This window comes from Triturus cristatus, chromosome 12 (genome assembly GCF_964204655.1).
Source record: "Triturus cristatus chromosome 12, aTriCri1.1, whole genome shotgun sequence".
Lineage (NCBI taxonomy): Eukaryota > Metazoa > Chordata > Amphibia > Caudata > Salamandridae > Triturus > Triturus cristatus.
In genome coordinates this window covers 248,850,750-248,868,145 of record NC_140595.1, presented here as the reverse complement: position 1 = coordinate 248,868,145, position 17,396 = coordinate 248,850,750, and positions in this window count along the sequence as shown.

The window sequence follows — 17,396 nt, the reverse complement described above, 5'->3', positions numbered from 1 at the left end:
CCTTTTGGACCTGATGCGGCTACCTGAGGGGGTGGAGCCTCCTGGGAAAAGTAAGTAATATCCTTATTTGCAGCTAAGTGTGCCGCTCTTGCTCGAAGTGTGTATCGACTTATTTTGGGGGGAGAAGAAACACCCTCATGTAAGAGGACTCTTTCCTCCATACAATCTAAGGAGGATACACCTCCTTCTACCAAGCAGCAGCAATGCCCTCCGGGCAGCCCCTTCTCTCGGGTGCTCACTTCGCCAGACTCTGTGTGAATCTCTGGCTTTTCACTAAGAAGAAGGGGGAGCCCCCGCACTAAAGAAAGAAACCCCTCGGAGACCTCGGAGGCCTCGGTCCGGGCAATACGCGCTGACCGGGCCCCCCCTACCTTCAACGACTTCAACGATGCAAAATAGCAGACTCCCAGGCACTGGATTGATCCTCCCCACAGCGATCTCCGGAGCAGCGAGTGCAGGACGCCGATTCCACGAACTGCTGCCGCCGCCTTCCACTTCCAGCGCGGGCCCTCGATGATTGCTCCGCCCTCGCTCCCGCCCTCGCTCCGAGAGTCCAGCGCGAATGCCTTAGCCGCGGAGGAGAAGGGAGAGTGGGAGTACCAGAAGTCCCGTCTCATCGCCAATAACAACGAATACGCAAAAACCAAGTCAGTCATTTGTTAGGATATTGTTAGGATATTGTTACATAGTCATAGTAGGCAGTTACTCGGATCCCTCCCGATTAACTGCCCATCACTGGGGAGACCAAGGAGCACTCCCGCGACCGCTCACATTGCGGCCGCCATGTTCCTCGCCTTCCCTCACTGGTTAAGGTCTTAACTCTTACTCTGGCCTAATACCTAAGGTCTTAACTCTTACTCTGGCCTACTGGTTAAGGTCTTATCTCTTACTCTGGCCTAATAGCTATGGTCTTAACTCTTATTCTGGCCTAATAGCTAAGGTCTTAGACTCGTACTCTGGCCTAATGGTTAAGGTCTTAACTCTTACTCTGGCCTAATAGCTAAGGTCTTAACTCTTACTCTGGCCTACAGGTTAAGGTCTTAACTCTTACTCTGGCCTAATAGCTAAGGTCTTAGACTCGTACTCTGGCCTAATGGTTAAGGTCTTAACTCCTACTCTGGGCTACTGGTTAAGGTCTTAGACTCGTACTCTGGCCTACTGGTTAAGTTCTTAACTCTTACTCTGGCCTACTGGTTAAGGTCTTAACTCTTACTCTGGCCTACTGGTTAAGGTCTTAACTCTTACTCTGGCCTAATAGCTAAAGTCTTAACTCTTACGCTGGCCTAAAAGCTAAGGTCTTAGACTCTAACTCTGGCCTACAGGTTAAGGTCTTAACTCTTACTCTGGCCTACTGGTTAAGGTCTTAACTCTTACTCTGGCCAAATAGATAAGGTCTTAGACTCGTACTCTTGGCTACTGGTTAAGGTCTTAACTCTTACTCTGGCCTAATAGCTAAGGTCTTAGACTTGTACTCTGGCCTACTGGTTAAGGTCTTAACTCTTACTCTGGCCTACTGGTTAAGGTCTTAACTCTTACTCTGGCCTAATAGCTAAGGTCTTAACTCTTACTCTGGCCTACTAGCTAAGGTCTTAGACTCGTACTCTGGCCTAATGGTTAAGGTCTTAACTTTTACTCTGGCCTAATAGCTAAGGTCTTAACTCTTACTCTGGCCTAATACCTAAGGTCTTAACTCTTACTCTGGCTTACTGGTTAAGGTCTTAACTCTTACTCTGGCCTAATAGCTAAGGTCTTAACTCTTACTCTGGCCTACTAGCTAAGGTCTTAGACTCGTACTCTGGCCTAATGGTTAAGGTCTTAACTCTTACTCTGGCCTACTGGTTAAGGTCTTAACTCTTACTCTGGCCTACTGGTTAAGGTCTTAACTCTTACTCTGGCCTAATAGCTAAAGTCTTAACTCTTACACTGGCCTAAAAGCTAAGGTCTTAGACTCTAACTCTGGCCTACAGGTTAAGGTCTTAACTCTTACTCTGGCCTACAGGTTAAGGTCTTAACTCTTACTCTGGCCAAATAGCTAAGGTCTTAGATTCGTACTCTTGGCTACTGGTTAAGGTCTTAACTCTTACTCTGGCCTAATAGCTAAGGTCTTAGACTTGTACTCTGGCCTACTGGTTAAGGTCTTAACTCTTACTCTGGCCTACTGGTTAAGGTCTTAACTCTTACTCTGGCCTAATAGCTAAGGTCTTAACTCTTACTCTGGCCTACTAGCTAAGGTCTTAGACTCGTACTCTGGCCTAATGGTTAAGGTCTTAGACTCTTACTCTGACCTACTAGTTAAGGTCTTAACTCTTACTCTGGCTTACTGGTTAAGGTCTTAACTCTTACTCTGGCCTAATAGCTAAGGTCTTAGACTCGTACTCTGGCCTACTGGTTAAGGTCTTAACTCTTACTCTGGCCTACTGGTTAAGGTCTTAACTCTTACTCTGGCCTAATACCTAAGGTCTTAACTCTTACTCTGGCATACTGGTTAAGGTCTTAACTCTTACTCTGGCCTAATACCTAAGGTCTTAACTCTTACTCTGGCCTACTAGCTAAGGTCTTAGACTCGTACTCTGGCCTAATGGTTAAGGTCTTAACTCTTACTCTGGCCTACTGGTTAAGGTCTTAACTCTTACTCTGGCCTAATAGCTAAGGTCTTAGACTCGTACTCTGGCCTAATAGTTAAGGTCTTAGACTCTTACTCTGGCCTAATAGCTAAGGTCTTATACTCGTACTCTGGCCTACTGGTTAAGGTCTTAACTCTTACTCTGGCCTACTGGTTAAGGTCTTAACTCTTACTCTGGCCTAATAGCTAAGGTCTTAGACTCGTACTCTTGCCTACTGGTTAAGGTCTTAACTCTTACTCTGGCCTACTGGTTAAGGTCTTAACTCTTACTCTGGCCTAATACCTAAGGTCTTAACTCTTACTCTGGCCTACTGGTTAAGGTCTTATCTCTTACTCTGGCCTAATAGCTAAGGTCTTAACTCTTATTCTGGCCTAATAGCTAAGGTCTTAGACTCGTACTCTGGCCTAATGGTTAAGGTCTTAACTCTTACTCTGGCCTAATAGCTAAGGCCTTAACTCTTACTCTGGCCTACAGGTTATGGTCTTAACTCTTACTCTGGCCTAATAGCTAAGGTCTTAGACTCGTACTCTGGCCTAATGGTTAAGGTCTTAACTCTTACTCTGGGCTACTGGTTAAGGTCTTAGACTCGTACTCTGGCCTACTGGTTAAGTTCTTAACTCTTACTCTGGCCTACTGGTTAAGGTCTTAACTCTTACTCTGGCCTACTGGTTAAGGTCTTAACTCTTACTCTGGCCTAATAGCTAAAGTCTTAACTCTTACGCTGGCCTAAAAGCTAAAGTCTTAGACTCTAACTCTGGCCTACAGGTTAAGGTCTTAACTCTTACTCTGGCCTACTGGTTAAGGTCTTAACTCTTACTCTGGCCAAATAGCTAAGGTCTTAGACTCGTACTCTTGGCTACTGGTTAAGGTCTTAACTCTTACTCTGGCCTAATAGCTAAGGTCTTAGACTTGTACTCTGGCCTACTGGTTAAGGTTTTAACTCTTACTCTGGCCTACTGGTTAAGGTCTTAACTCTTTATCTGGCCTAATAGCTAAGGTCTTAACTCTTACTCTGGCCTACTAGCTAAGGTCTTAGACTCATACTCTGGCCTAATGGTTAAGGTCTTAACTCTTACTCTGGCCTAATAGCTAAGGTCTTAACTCTTACTCTGGCCTAATAGCTAAGGTCTTAGACTCGTACTCTGGCCTAATGGTTAAGGTCTTGACTCTTACTCTGGCCTAATAGCTAAGGTCTTAACTCTTACTCTGGCCTAATACCTAAGGTCTTAACTCTTACTCTGGCTTACTGGTTAAGGTCTTAACTCTTACTCTGGCCTAATAGCTAAGGTCTTAACTCTTACTCTGGCCTACTAGCTAAGGTCTTAGACTCGTACTCTGGCCTAATGGTTAAGGTCTTAACTCTTACTCTGGCCTACTGGTTAAGGTCTTAACTCTTACTCTGGCCTACTGGTTAAGGTCTTAACTCTTACTCTGGCCTACTGGTTAAGGTCTTAACTCTCACTCTGGCCTAATAGCTAAGGTCTTAGACTCGTACTATGGCCTACAGTTTAAGGTCTTTACTCTCACTCTGGCCATGTGGTTAAGGTATTAACTCTTACTCTGGCCTAATAGCTAAGGTCTTAACTCTTACTCTGGCCTAATAGCTAAGGTCTTAGACTCGTACTCTGGCCTAATGGTTAAGGTCTTAGACTCTTACTCTGGCCTACTGGTTAAGGTCTTAACTCTTACTCTGGCCTACTGGTTAAGGTCTTAACTCTTACTCTGGCCTAATAGCTAAGGTCTTAGACTTGTACTCTGGCCTACTGGTTAAGGTCTTAACTCTTACTCTGGCCTAATACCTACAGTCTTAACTCTTACTCTGGCCTTCTGGTTAAGGTCTTAACTCTTACTCTGGCCTAATAGCTAAGGTCTTAACTCTTACTCTGGCCAAATAGCTAAGGTCTTAGACTCGTACTCTTGGCTACTGGTTAAGGTCTTAACTCTTACTCTGGCCTAATAGCTAAGGTCTTAGACTTGTACTCTGGCCTACTGGTTAAGGATTTAACTCTTACTCTGGCCTACTGGTTAAGGTCTTAACTCTTTATCTGGCCTAATAGCTAAGGTCTTAACTCTTACTCTGGCCTACTATCTAAGGTCTTAGACTCGTACTCTTGCCTAATGGTTAAGGTCTTAACTCTTACTCTGGCCTAATAGCTAAGGTCTTAGACTCGTACTCTGGCCTAATGGTTAAGGTCTTAGACTCTTACTCTGAACTACTAGTTAAGGTCTTAACTCTTACTCTGGCCTACTGGTTAAGGTCTTAACTCTTACTCTGGCCTAGTAGCTAAGGTCTTAGACTCGTACTCTGGCCTACTGGTTAAGGTCTTAACTCTTACTCTGGCCTACTGGTTAAGGTCTTAACTCTTACTCTGGCCTAATACCTAAGGTCTTAACTCTTACTCTGGCCTACTGGTTAAGGTCTTATCTCTTACTCTGGCCTAATAGCTATGGTCTTAACTCTTATTCTGGCCTAATAGCTAAGGTCTTAGACTCGTACTCTGGCCTAATGGTTAAGGTCTTAACTCTTACTCTGGCCTAATAGCTAAGGTCTTAACTCTTACTCTGGCCTACAGGTTAAGGTCTTAACTCTTACTCTGGCCTAATAGCTAAGGTCTTAGACTCGTACTCTGGCCTAATGGTTAAGGTCTTAACTCCTACTCTGGGCTACTGGTTAAGGTCTTAGACTCGTACTCTGGCCTACTGGTTAAGTTCTTAACTCTTACTCTGGCCTACTGGTTAAGGTCTTAACTCTTACTCTGGCCTACTGGTTAAGGTCTTAACTCTTACTCTGGCCTAATAGCTAAAGTCTTAACTTTTACGCTGGCCTAAAAGCTAAGGTCTTAGACTCTAACTCTGGCCTACAGGTTAAGGTCTTAACTCTTACTCTGGCCTACTGGTTAAGGTCTTAACTCTTACTCTGGCCAAATAGATAAGGTCTTAGACTCGTACTCTTGGCTACTGGTTAAGGTCTTAACTCTTACTCTGGCCTAATAGCTAAGGTCTTAGACTTGTACTCTGGCCTACTGGTTAAGGTCTTAACTCTTACTCTGGCCTACTGGTTAAGGTCTTAACTCTTACTCTGGCCTAATAGCTAAGGTCTTAACTCTTACTCTGGCCTACTAGCTAAGGTCTTAGACTCGTACTCTGGCCTAATGGTTAAGGTCTTAACTTTTACTCTGGCCTAATAGCTAAGGTCTTAACTCTTACTCTGGCCTAATACCTAAGGTCTTAACTCTTACTCTGGCTTACTGGTTAAGGTCTTAACTCTTACTCTGGCCTAATAGCTAAGGTCTTAACTCTTACTCTGGCCTACTAGCTAAGGTCTTAGACTCGTACTCTGGCCTAATGGTTAAGGTCTTAACTCTTACTCTGGCCTACTGGTTAAGGTCTTAACTCTTACTCTGGCCTAATAGCTAAAGTCTTAACTCTTACACTGGCCTAAAAGCTAAGGTCTTAGACTCTAACTCTGGCCTACAGGTTAAGGTCTTATTTCTTACTCTGGCCTACAGGTTAAGGTCTTAACTCTTACTCTGGCCAAATAGCTAAGGTCTTAGATTCGTACTCTTGGCTACTGGTTAAGGTCTTAACTCTTACTCTGGCCTAATAGCTAAGGTCTTAGACTTGTACTCTGGCCTACTGGTTAAGGTCTTAACTCTTACTCTGGCCTACTGGTTAAGGTCTTAACTCTTACTCTGGCCTAATAGCTAAGGTCTTAACTCTTACTCTGGCCTACTAGCTAAGGTCTTAGACTCGTACTCTGGCCTAATGGTTAAGGTCTTAGACTCTTACTCTGACCTACTAGTTAAGGTCTTAACTCTTACTCTGGCTTACTGGTTAAGGTCTTAACTCTTACTCTGGCCTAATAGCTAAGGTCTTAGACTCGTACTCTGGCCTACTGGTTAAGGTCTTAACTCTTACTCTGGCCTACTGGTTAAGGTCTTAACTCTTACTCTGGCCTAATACCTAAGGTCTTAACTCTTACTCTGGCCTACTGGTTAAGGTCTTAACTCTTACTCTGGCCTAATAGCTAAGGTCTTAACTCTTACTCTGGCCTACTAGCTAAGGTCTTAGACTCGTACTCTGGCCTAATGGTTAAGGTCTTAACTCTTACTCTGGCCTACTGGTTAAGGTCTTAACTCTTACTCTGGCCTAATAGCTAAGGTCTTAGACTCGTACTCTGGCCTAATAGTTAAGGTCTTAGACTCTTACTCTGGCCTAATAGCTAAGGTCTTAGACTCGTACTCTGGCCTACTGGTTAAGGTCTTAACTCTTACTCTGGCCTACTGGTTAAGGTCTTAACTCTTACTCTGGCCTAATAGCTAAGGTCTTAGACTCGTACTCTTGCCTACTGGTTAAGGTCTTAACTCTTACTCTGGCCTACTGGTTAAGGTCTTAACTCTTACTCTGGCCTAATACCTAAGGTCTTAACTCTTACTCTGGCCTACTGGTTAAGGTCTTATCTCTTACTCTGGCCTAATAGCTAAGGTCTTAACTCTTATTCTGGCCTAATAGCTAAGGTCTTAGACTCGTACTCTGGCCTAATGGTTAAGGTCTTAACTCTTACTCTGGCCTAATAGCTAAGGCCTTAACTCTTACTCTGGCCTACAGGTTAAGGTCTTAACTCTTACTCTGGCCTAATAGCTAAGGTCTTAGACTCGTACTCTGGCCTAATGGTTAAGGTCTTAACTCTTACTCTGGGCTACTGGTTAAGGTCTTAGACTCGTACTCTGGCCTACTGGTTAAGTTCTTAACTCTTACTCTGGCCTACTGGTTAAGGTCTTAACTCTTACTCTGGCCTACTGGTTAAGGTCTTAACTCTTACTCTGGCCTAATAGCTAAAGTCTTAACTCTTACGCTGGCCTAAAAGCTAAGGTCTTAGACTCTAACTCTGGCCTACAGGTTAAGGTCTTAACTCTTACTCTGGCCTACTGGTTAAGGTCTTAACTCTTACTCTGGCCAAATAGCTAAGGTCTTAGACTCGTACTCTTGGCTACTGGTTAAGGTCTTAACTCTTACTCTGGCCTAATAGCTAAGGTCTTAGACTTGTACTCTGGCCTACTGGTTAAGGTTTTAACTCTTACTCTGGCCTACTGGTTAAGGTCTTAACTCTTTATCTGGCCTAATAGCTAAGGTCTTAACTCTTACTCTGGCCTACTAGCTAAGGTCTTAGACTCATACTCTGGCCTAATGGTTAAGGTCTTAACTCTTACTCTGGCCTAATAGCTAAGGTCTTAACTCTTACTCTGGCCTACTAGCTAAGGTCTTAGACTCGTACTCTGGCCTAATGGTTAAGGTCTTAACTCTTACTCTGGCCTACTGGTTAAGGTCTTAACTCTTACTCTGGCCTACTGGTTAAGGTCTTAACTCTTACTCTGGCCTACTGGTTAAGGTCTTAACTCTCACTCTGGCCTAATAGCTAAGGTCTTAGACTCGTACTATGGCCTACAGTTTAAGGTCTTTACTCTCACTCTGGCCATGTGGTTAAGGTATTAACTCTTACTCTGGCCTAATAGCTAAGGTCTTAACTCTTACTCTGGCCTAATAGCTAAGGTCTTAGACTCGTACTCTGGCCTAATGGTTAAGGTCTTAGACTCTTACTCTGGCCTACTGGTTAAGGTCTTAACTCTTACTCTGGCCTACTGGTTAAGGTCTTAACTCTTACTCTGGCCTAATAGCTAAGGTCTTAGACTTGTACTCTGGCCTACTGGTTAAGGTCTTAACTCTTACTCTGGCCTAATACCTACAGTCTTAACTCTTACTCTGGCCTTCTGGTTAAGGTCTTAACTCTTACTCTGGCCTAATAGCTAAGGTCTTAACTCTTACTCTGGCCAAATAGCTAAGGTCTTAGACTCGTACTCTTGGCTACTGGTTAAGGTCTTAACTCTTACTCTGGCCTAATAGCTAAGGTCTTAGACTTGTACTCTGGCCTACTGGTTAAGGTTTTAACTCTTACTCTGGCCTACTGGTTAAGGTCTTAACTCTTTATCTGGCCTAATAGCTAAGGTCTTAACTCTTACTCTGGCCTACTATCTAAGGTCTTAGACTCGTACTCTTGCCTAATGGTTAAGGTCTTAACTCTTACTCTGGCCTAATAGCTAAGGTCTTAGACTCGTACTCTGGCCTAATGGTTAAGGTCTTAGACTCTTACTCTGAACTACTAGTTAAGGTCTTAACTCTTACTCTGGCCTACTGGTTAAGGTCTTAACTCTTACTCTGGCCTAATAGCTAAGGTCTTAGACTCGTACTCTGGCCTACTGGTTAAGGTCTTAACTCTTACTCTGGCCTACTGGTTAAGGTCTTAACTCTTACTCTGGCCTAATACCTAAGGTCTTAACTCTTACTCTGGCCTACTGGTTAAGGTCTTAACTCTTACTCTGGCCTAATAGCTAAGGTCCTAACTCTTACTCTGGCCTAATAGCTAAGGTCTTAGACTCGTACTCTGGCCTAATGGTTAAGGTTTTAACTCTTACTCTGGCCTAATAGCTAAGGTCTTAACTCTTACTCTGGCCTAATAGCTAAGGTCTTAGACTCGTACTCTGGCCTAATAGTTAAGGTCTTAGACTCTTACTCTGGCCTAATAGCTAAGGTCTTAGACTCGTACTCTGGCCAACTGGTTAAGGTCTTAACTCTTACTCTGGCCTACTGGTTAAGGTCTTAACTCTTACTCTGGCCTAATAGCTAAGGTCTTAGACTCGTACTCTTGCCTACTGGTTAAGGTCTTAACTCTTACTCCGGCCTACTGGTTAAGGTCTTAACTCTTACTCTGGCCTAATACCTAAGGTCTTAACTCTTACTCTGGCCTACTGGTTAAGGTCTTATCTCTTACTCTGGCCTAATAGCTATGGTCTTAACTCTTATTCTGGCCTAATAGCTAAGGTCTTAGACTCGTACTCTGGCCTAATGGTTAAGGTCTTAACTCTTACTCTGGCCCAATAGCTAAGGTCTTAACTCTTACTCTGGCCTACAGGTTAAGGTCTTAACTCTTACTCTGGCCTAATAGCTAAGGTCTTAGACTCGTACTCTGGCCTAATGGTTAAGGTCTTAACTCCTACTCTGGGCTACTGGTTAAGGTCTTAGACTCGTACTCTGGCCTACTGGTTAAGTTCTTAACTCTTACTCTGGCCTACTGGTTAAGGTCTTAACTCTTACTCTGGCCTAATAGCTAAAGTCTTAACTCTTACGCTGGCCTAAAAGCTAAGGTCTTAGACTCTAACTCTGGCCTACAGGTTAAGGTCTTAACTCTTACTCTGGCCTACTGGTTAAGGTCTTAACTCTTACTCTGGCCAAATAGATAAGGTCTTAGACTCGTACTCTTGGCTACTGGTTAAGGTCTTAACTCTTACTCTGGCCTAATAGCTAAGGTCTTAGACTTGTACTCTGGCCTACTGGTTAAGGTCTTAACTCTTACTCTGGCCTACTGGTTAAGGTCTTAACTCTTACTCTGGCCTAATAGCTAAGGTCTTAACTCTTACTCTGGCCTACTAGCTAAGGTCTTAGACTCGTTCTCTGGCCTAATGGTTAAGGTCTTAACTTTTACTCTGGCCTAATAGCTAAGGTCTTAACTCTTACTCTGGCCTAATACCTAAGGTCTTAACTCTTACTCTGGCTTACTGGTTAAGGTCTTAACTCTTACTCTGGCCTAATAGCTAAGGTCTTAACTCTTACTCTGGCCTACTAGCTAAGGTCTTAGACTCGTACTCTGGCCTAATGGTTAAGGTCTTAACTCTTACTCTGGCCTACTGGTTAAGGTCTTAACTCTTACTCTGGCCTACTGGTTAAGGTCTTAACTCTTACTCTAGCCTAATAGCTAAGGTCTTAACTCTTACTCTGGCCTACAGGTTAAGGTCTTAACTCTTACTCTGGCCTAATAGCTAAGGTCTTAGACTCGTACTCTGGCCTAATGGTTAAGGTCTTAACTCCTACTCTGGGCTACTGGTTAAGGTCTTAGACTCGTACTCTGGCCTACTGGTTAAGTTCTTAACTCTTACTCTGGCCTACTGGTTAAGGTCTTAACTCTTACTCTGGCCTAATAGCTAAAGTCTTAACTCTTACGCTGGCCTAATAGCTAAGGTCTTAGACTCGTACTCTGGCCTAATGGTTAAGGTCTTAACTCTTACTCTGGGCTACTGGTTAAGGTCTTAGACTCGTACTCTGGCCTACTGGTTAAGTTCTTAACTCTTACTCTGGCCTACTGGTTAAGGTCTTAACTCTTACTCTGGCCTACTGGTTAAGGTCTTAACTCTTACTCTGGCCTAATAGCTAAAGTCTTAACTCTTACGCTGGCCTAAAAGCTAAGGTCTTAGACTCTAACTCTGGCCTACAGGTTAAGGTCTTAACTCTTACTCTGGCCTACTGGTTAAGGTCTTAACTCTTACTCTGGCCAAATAGCTAAGGTCTTAGACTCGTACTCTTGGCTACTGGTTAAGGTCTTAACTCTTACTCTGGCCTAATAGCTAAGGTCTTAGACTTGTACTCTGGCCTACTGGTTAAGGTTTTAACTCTTACTCTGGCCTACTGGTTAAGGTCTTAACTCTTTATCTGGCCTAATAGCTAAGGTCTTAACTCTTACTCTGGCCTACTAGCTAAGGTCTTAGACTCATACTCTGGCCTAATGGTTAAGGTCTTAACTCTTACTCTGGCCTAATAGCTAAGGTCGTAACTCTTACTCTGGCCTACTAGCTAAGGTCTTAGACTCGTACTCTGGCCTAATGGTTAAGGTCTTAACTCTTACTCTGGCCTACTGGTTAAGGTCTTAACTCTTACTCTGGCCTACTGGTTAAGGTCTTAACTCTCACTCTGGCCTAATAGCTAAGGTCTTAGACTCGTACTATGGCCTACAGTTTAAGGTCTTTAGTCTCACTCTGGCCATGTGGTTAAGGTATTAACTCTTACTCTGGCCTAATAGCTAAGGTCTTAACTCTTACTCTGGCCTAATAGCTAAGGTCTTAGACTCGTACTCTGGCCTAATGGTTAAGGTCTTAGACTCTTACTCTGGCCTACTGGTTAAGGTCTTAACTCTTACTCTGGCCTACTGGTTAAGGTCTTAACTCTTACTCTGGCCTAATAGCTAAGGTCTTAGACTTGTACTCTGGCCTACTGGTTAAGGTCTTAACTCTTACTCTGGCCTAATACCTACAGTCTTAACTCTTACTCTGGCCTTCTGGTTAAGGTCTTAACTCTTACTCTGGCCTAATAGCTAAGGTCTTAACTCTTACTCTGGCCAAATAGCTAAGGTCTTAGACTCGTACTCTTGGCTACTGGTGAAGGTCTTAACTCTTACTCTGGCCTAATAGCTAAGGTCTTAGACTTGTACTCTGGCCTACTGGTTAAGGTTTTAACTCTTACTCTGGCCTACTGGTTAAGGTCTTAACTCTTTATCTGGCCTAATAGCTAAGGTCTTAACTCTTACTCTGGCCTACTATCTAAGGTCTTAGACTCGTACTCTTGCCTAATGGTTAAGGTCTTAACTCTTACTCTGGCCTAATAGCTAAGGTCTTAGACTCGTACTCTGGCCTAATGGTTAAGGTCTTAGACTCTTACTCTGAACTACTAGTTAAGGTCTTAACTCTTACTCTGGCCTACTGGTTAAGGTCTTAACTCTTACTCTGGCCTAATAGCTAAGGTCTTAGACTCGTACTCTGGCCTACTGGTTAAGGTCTTAACTCTTACTCTGGCCTACTGGTTAAGGTCTTAACTCTTACTCTGGCCTAATACCTAAGGTCTTAACTCTTACTCTGGCCTACTGGTTAAGGTCTTAACTCTTACTCTGGCCTAATAGCTAAGGTCCTAACTCTTACTCTGGCCTAATAGCTAAGGTCTTAGACTCGTACTCTGGCCTAATGGTTAAGGTTTTAACTCTTACTCTGGCCTAATAGCTAAGGTCTTAACTCTTACTCTGGCCTAATAGCTAAGGTCTTAGACTCGTACTCTGGCCTAATAGTTAAGGTCTTAGACTCTTACTCTGGCCTAATAGCTAAGGTCTTAGACTCGTACTCTGGCCTACTGGTTAAGGTCTTAACTCTTACTCTGGCCTACTGGTTAAGGTCTTAACTCTTACTCTGGCCTAATAGCTAAGGTCTTAGACTCGTACTCTTGCCTACTGGTTAAGGTCTTAACTCTTACTCTGGCCTACTGGTTAAGGTCTTAACTCTTACTCTGGCCTAATACCTAAGGTCTTAACTCTTACTCTGGCCTACTGGTTAAGGTCTTATCTCTTACTCTGGCCTAATAGCTATGGTCTTAACTCTTATTCTGGCCTAATAGCTAAGGTCTTAGACTCGTACTCTGGCCTAATGGTTAAGGTCTTAACTCTTACTCTGGCCTAATAGCTAAGGTCTTAACTCTTACTCTGGCCTACAGGTTAAGGTCTTAACTCTTACTCTGGCCTAATAGCTAAGGTCTTAGACTCGTACTCTGGCCTAATGGTTAAGGTCTTAACTCCTACTCTGGGCTACTGGTTAAGGTCTTAGACTCGTACTCTGGCCTACTGGTTAAGGTCTTAACTCTTACTCTGGCCTAATAGCTAAAGTCTTAACTCTTACGCTGGCCTAAAAGCTAAGGTCTTAGACTCTAACTCTGGCCTACAGGTTAAGGTCTTAACTCTTACTCTGGCCTACTGGTTAAGGTCTTAACTCTTACTCTGGCCAAATAGATAAGGTCTTAGACTCGTACTCTTGGCTACTGGTTAAGGTCTTAACTCTTACTCTGGCCTAATAGCTAAGGTCTTAGACTTGTACTCTGGCCTACTGGTTAAGGTCTTAACTCTTACTCTGGCCTACTGGTTAAGGTCTTAACTCTTACTCTGGCCTAATAGCTAAGGTCTTAACTCTTACTCTGGCCTACTAGCTAAGGTCTTAGACTCGTACTCTGGCCTAATGGTTAAGGTCTTAACTTTTACTCTGGCCTAATAGCTAAGGTCTTAACTCTTACTCTGGCCTAATACCTAAGGTCTTAACTCTTACTCTGGCTTACTGGTTAAGGTCTTAACTCTTACTCTGGCCTAATAGCTAAGGTCTTAACTCTTACTCTGGCCTACTAGCTAAGGTCTTAGACTCGTACTCTGGCCTAATGGTTAAGGTCTTAACTCTTACTCTGGCCTACTGGTTAAGGTCTTAACTCTTACTCTGGCCTACTGGTTAAGGTCTTAACTCTTACTCTGGCCTAATAGCTAAGGTCTTAACTCTTACTCTGGCCTACAGGTTAAGGTCTTAACTCTTACTCTGGCCTAATAGCTAAGGTCTTAGACTCGTACTCTGGCCTAATGGTTAAGGTCTTAACTCCTACTCTGGGCTACTGGTTAAGGTCTTAGACTCGTACTCTGGCCTACTGGTTAAGTTCTTAACTCTTACTCTGGCCTACTGGTTAAGGTCTTAACTCTTACTCTGGCCTAATAGCTAAAGTCTTAACTCTTACGCTGGCCTAAAAGCTAAGGTCTTAGACTCTAACTCTGGCCTACAGGTTAAGGTCTTAACTCTTACTCTGGCCTACTGGTTAAGGTCTTAACTCTTACTCTGGCCAAATAGATAAGGTCTTAGACTCGTACTCTTGGCTACTGGTTAAGGTCTTAACTCTTACTCTGGCCTAATAGCTAAGGTCTTAGACTTGTACTCTGGCCTACTGGTTAAGGTCTTAACTCTTACTCTGGCCTACTGGTTAAGGTCTTAACTCTTACTCTGGCCTAATAGCTAAGGTCTTAACTCTTACTCTGGCCTACTAGCTAAGGTCTTAGACTCGTACTCTGGCCTAATGGTTAAGGTCTTAACTTTTACTCTGGCCTAATAGCTAAGGTCTTAACTCTTACTCTGGCCTAATACCTAAGGTCTTAACTCTTACTCTGGCTTACTGGTTAAGGTCTTAACTCTTACTCTGGCCTAATAGCTAAGGTCTTAACTCTTACTCTGGCCTACTAGCTAAGGTCTTAGACTCGTACTCTGGCCTAATGGTTAAGGTCTTAACTCTTACTCTGGCCTACTGGTTAAGGTCTTACCTCTTACTCTGGCCTACTGGTTAAGGTCTTAACTCTTACTCTGGCCTAATAGCTAAAGTCTTAACTCTTACACTGGCCTAAAAGCTAAGGTCTTAGACTCTAACTCTGGCCTACAGGTTAAGGTCTTAACTCTTACTCTGGCCTACTGGTTAAGGTCTTAACTCTTACTCTGGCCAAATAGCTTAGGTCTTAGATTCGTACTCTTGGCTACTGGTTAAGGTCTTAACTCTTACTCTGGCCTAATAGCTAAGGTCTTAGACTTGTACTCTGGCCTACTGGTTAAGGTCTTAACTCTTACTCTGGCCTACTGGTTAAGGTCTTAACTCTTACTCTGGCCCAATAGCTAAGGTCTTAACTCTTACTCTGGCCTACTAGCTAAGGTCTTAGACTCGTACTCTGGCCTAATGGTTAAGGTCTTAGACTCTTACTCTGACCTACTAGTTAAGGTCTTAACTCTTACTCTGGCCTACTGGTTAAGGTCTTAACTCTTACTCTGGCCTAATAGCTAAGGTCTTAGACTCGTACTCTGGCCTACTGGTTAAGGTCTTAACTCTTACTCTGGCCTACTGGTTAAGGTCTTAACTCTTACTCTGGCCTAATACCTAAGGTCTTAACTCTTACTCTGGCCTTCTGGTTAAGGTCTTAACTCTTACTCTGGCCTAATAGCTAAGGTCTTAACTCTTACTCTGGCCTACTAGCTAAGGTCTTAGACTCGTACTCTGACCTAATGGTTAAGGTCTTAACTCTTACTCTGGCCTACTGGTTAAGGTCTTAACTCTTACTCTGGCCTAATAGCTAAGGTCTTAGACTCGTACTCTGGCCTAATAGTTAAGGTCTTAGACTCTTACTCTGGCCTAATAGCTAAGGTCTTAGACTCGTACTCTGGCCTACTGGTTAAGGTCTTAACTCTTACTCTGGCCTACTGGTTAAGGTCTTAACTCTTACTCTGGCCTAATAGCTAAGGTCTTAGACTCGTACTCTTGCCTACTGGTTAAGGTCTTAACTCTTACTCTGGCCTACTGGTTAAGGTCTTAACTCTTACTCTGGCCTAATACCTAAGGTCTTAACTCTTACTCTGGCCTACTGGTTAAGGTCTTATCTCTTACTCTGGCCTAATAGCTAAGGTCTTAACTCTTATTCTGGCCTAATAGCTAAGGTCTTAGACTCGTACTCTGGCCTAATGGTTAAGGTCTTAACTCTTACTCTGGCCTAATAGCTAAGGTCTTAACTCTTACTCTGGCCTACAGGTTAAGGTCTTAACTCTTACTCTGGCCTAATAGCTAAGGTCTTAGACTCGTACTCTGGCCTAATGGTTAAGGTCTTAACTCTTACTCTGGGCTACTGGTTAAGGTATTAGACTCATACTCTGGCCTACTGGTTAAGTTCTTAACTCTTACTCTGGCCTACTGGTTAAGGTCTTAACTCTTACTCTGGCCTACTGGTTAAGGTCTTAACCCTCACCATGGCCTAATAGCTAAAGTCTTAACTCTTACGCTGGCCTAAAAGCTAAGGTCTTAGACTCTAACTCTGGCCTACAGGTTAAGGTCTTAACTCTTACTCTGGCCTACTGGTTAAGGTCTTAACTCTTACTCTGGCCAAATAGCTAAGGTCTTAGACTCGTACTCTTGGCTACTGGTTAAGGTCTTAACTCTTACTCTGGCCTAATAGCTAAGGTCTTAGACTTGTACTCTGGCCTACTGGTTAAGGTTTTAACTCTTACTCTGGCCTACTGGTTAAGGTCTTAACTCTTACTCTGGCCTAATAGCTAAGGTCTTAACTCTTACTCTGGCCTACTAGCTAAGGTCTTAGACTCATACTCTGGCCTAATGGTTAAGGTCTTAACTCTTACTCTGGCCTAATAGCTAAGGTCTTAACTCTTACTCTGGCCTAATAGCTAAGGTCTTAGACTCGTACGCTGGCCTAATGGTTAAGGTCTTGACTCTTACTCTGGCCTAATAGCTAAGGTCTTAACTCTTACTCTGGCCTAATACCTAAGGTCTTAACTCTTACTCTGGCTTACTGGTTAAGGTCTTAACTCTTACTCTGGCCTAATAGCTAAGGTCTTAACTCTTACTCTGGCCTACTAGCTAAGGTCTTAGACTCGTACTCTGGCCTAATGTAAGAGTCTTAACTCTTACTCTGGCCTACTGGTTAAGGTCTTAACTCTTACTCTGGCCTACTGGTTAAGGTCTTAACTCTTACTCTGGCCTACTGGTTAAGGTCTTAACTCTTACTCTGGCCTAATAGCTAAGGTCTTAGACTCGTACTCTGGCCTACTGGTCAAGGTCTTAACTCTTACTCTGGCCTACTGGTTAAGGTCTTAACTCTTACTCTGGCCTAATAACTAAGGTCTTAACTCTTACTCTGGCCTACTGGTTAAGGTCTTAACTCTTACTCTGGCCTAATAGCTAAGGTCTTAACTCTTACTCTGGCCTACTAGCTAAGGTCTTAGACTCGTACTCTGGCCTAATGGTTAAGGTCTTAACTCTTACTCTGGCCTACTGGTTAAGGTCTTAACTCTTACTCTGGCCTAATACCTAAGGTCTTAACTCTTACTCTGGCCTACTGGTTAAGGTCTTATCTCTTACTCTGGCCTAATAGCTAAGGTCTTAACTCTTATTCTGGCCTAATAGCTAAGGTCTTAGACTCGTACTCTGGCCTAATAGTTAAGGTCTTAGACTCTTACTCTGGCCTAATAGCTAAGGTCTTAGACTCGTACTCTGGCCTACTGGTTAAGGTCTTAACTCTTACTCTGGCCTACTGGTTAAGGTCTTAACTCTTACTCT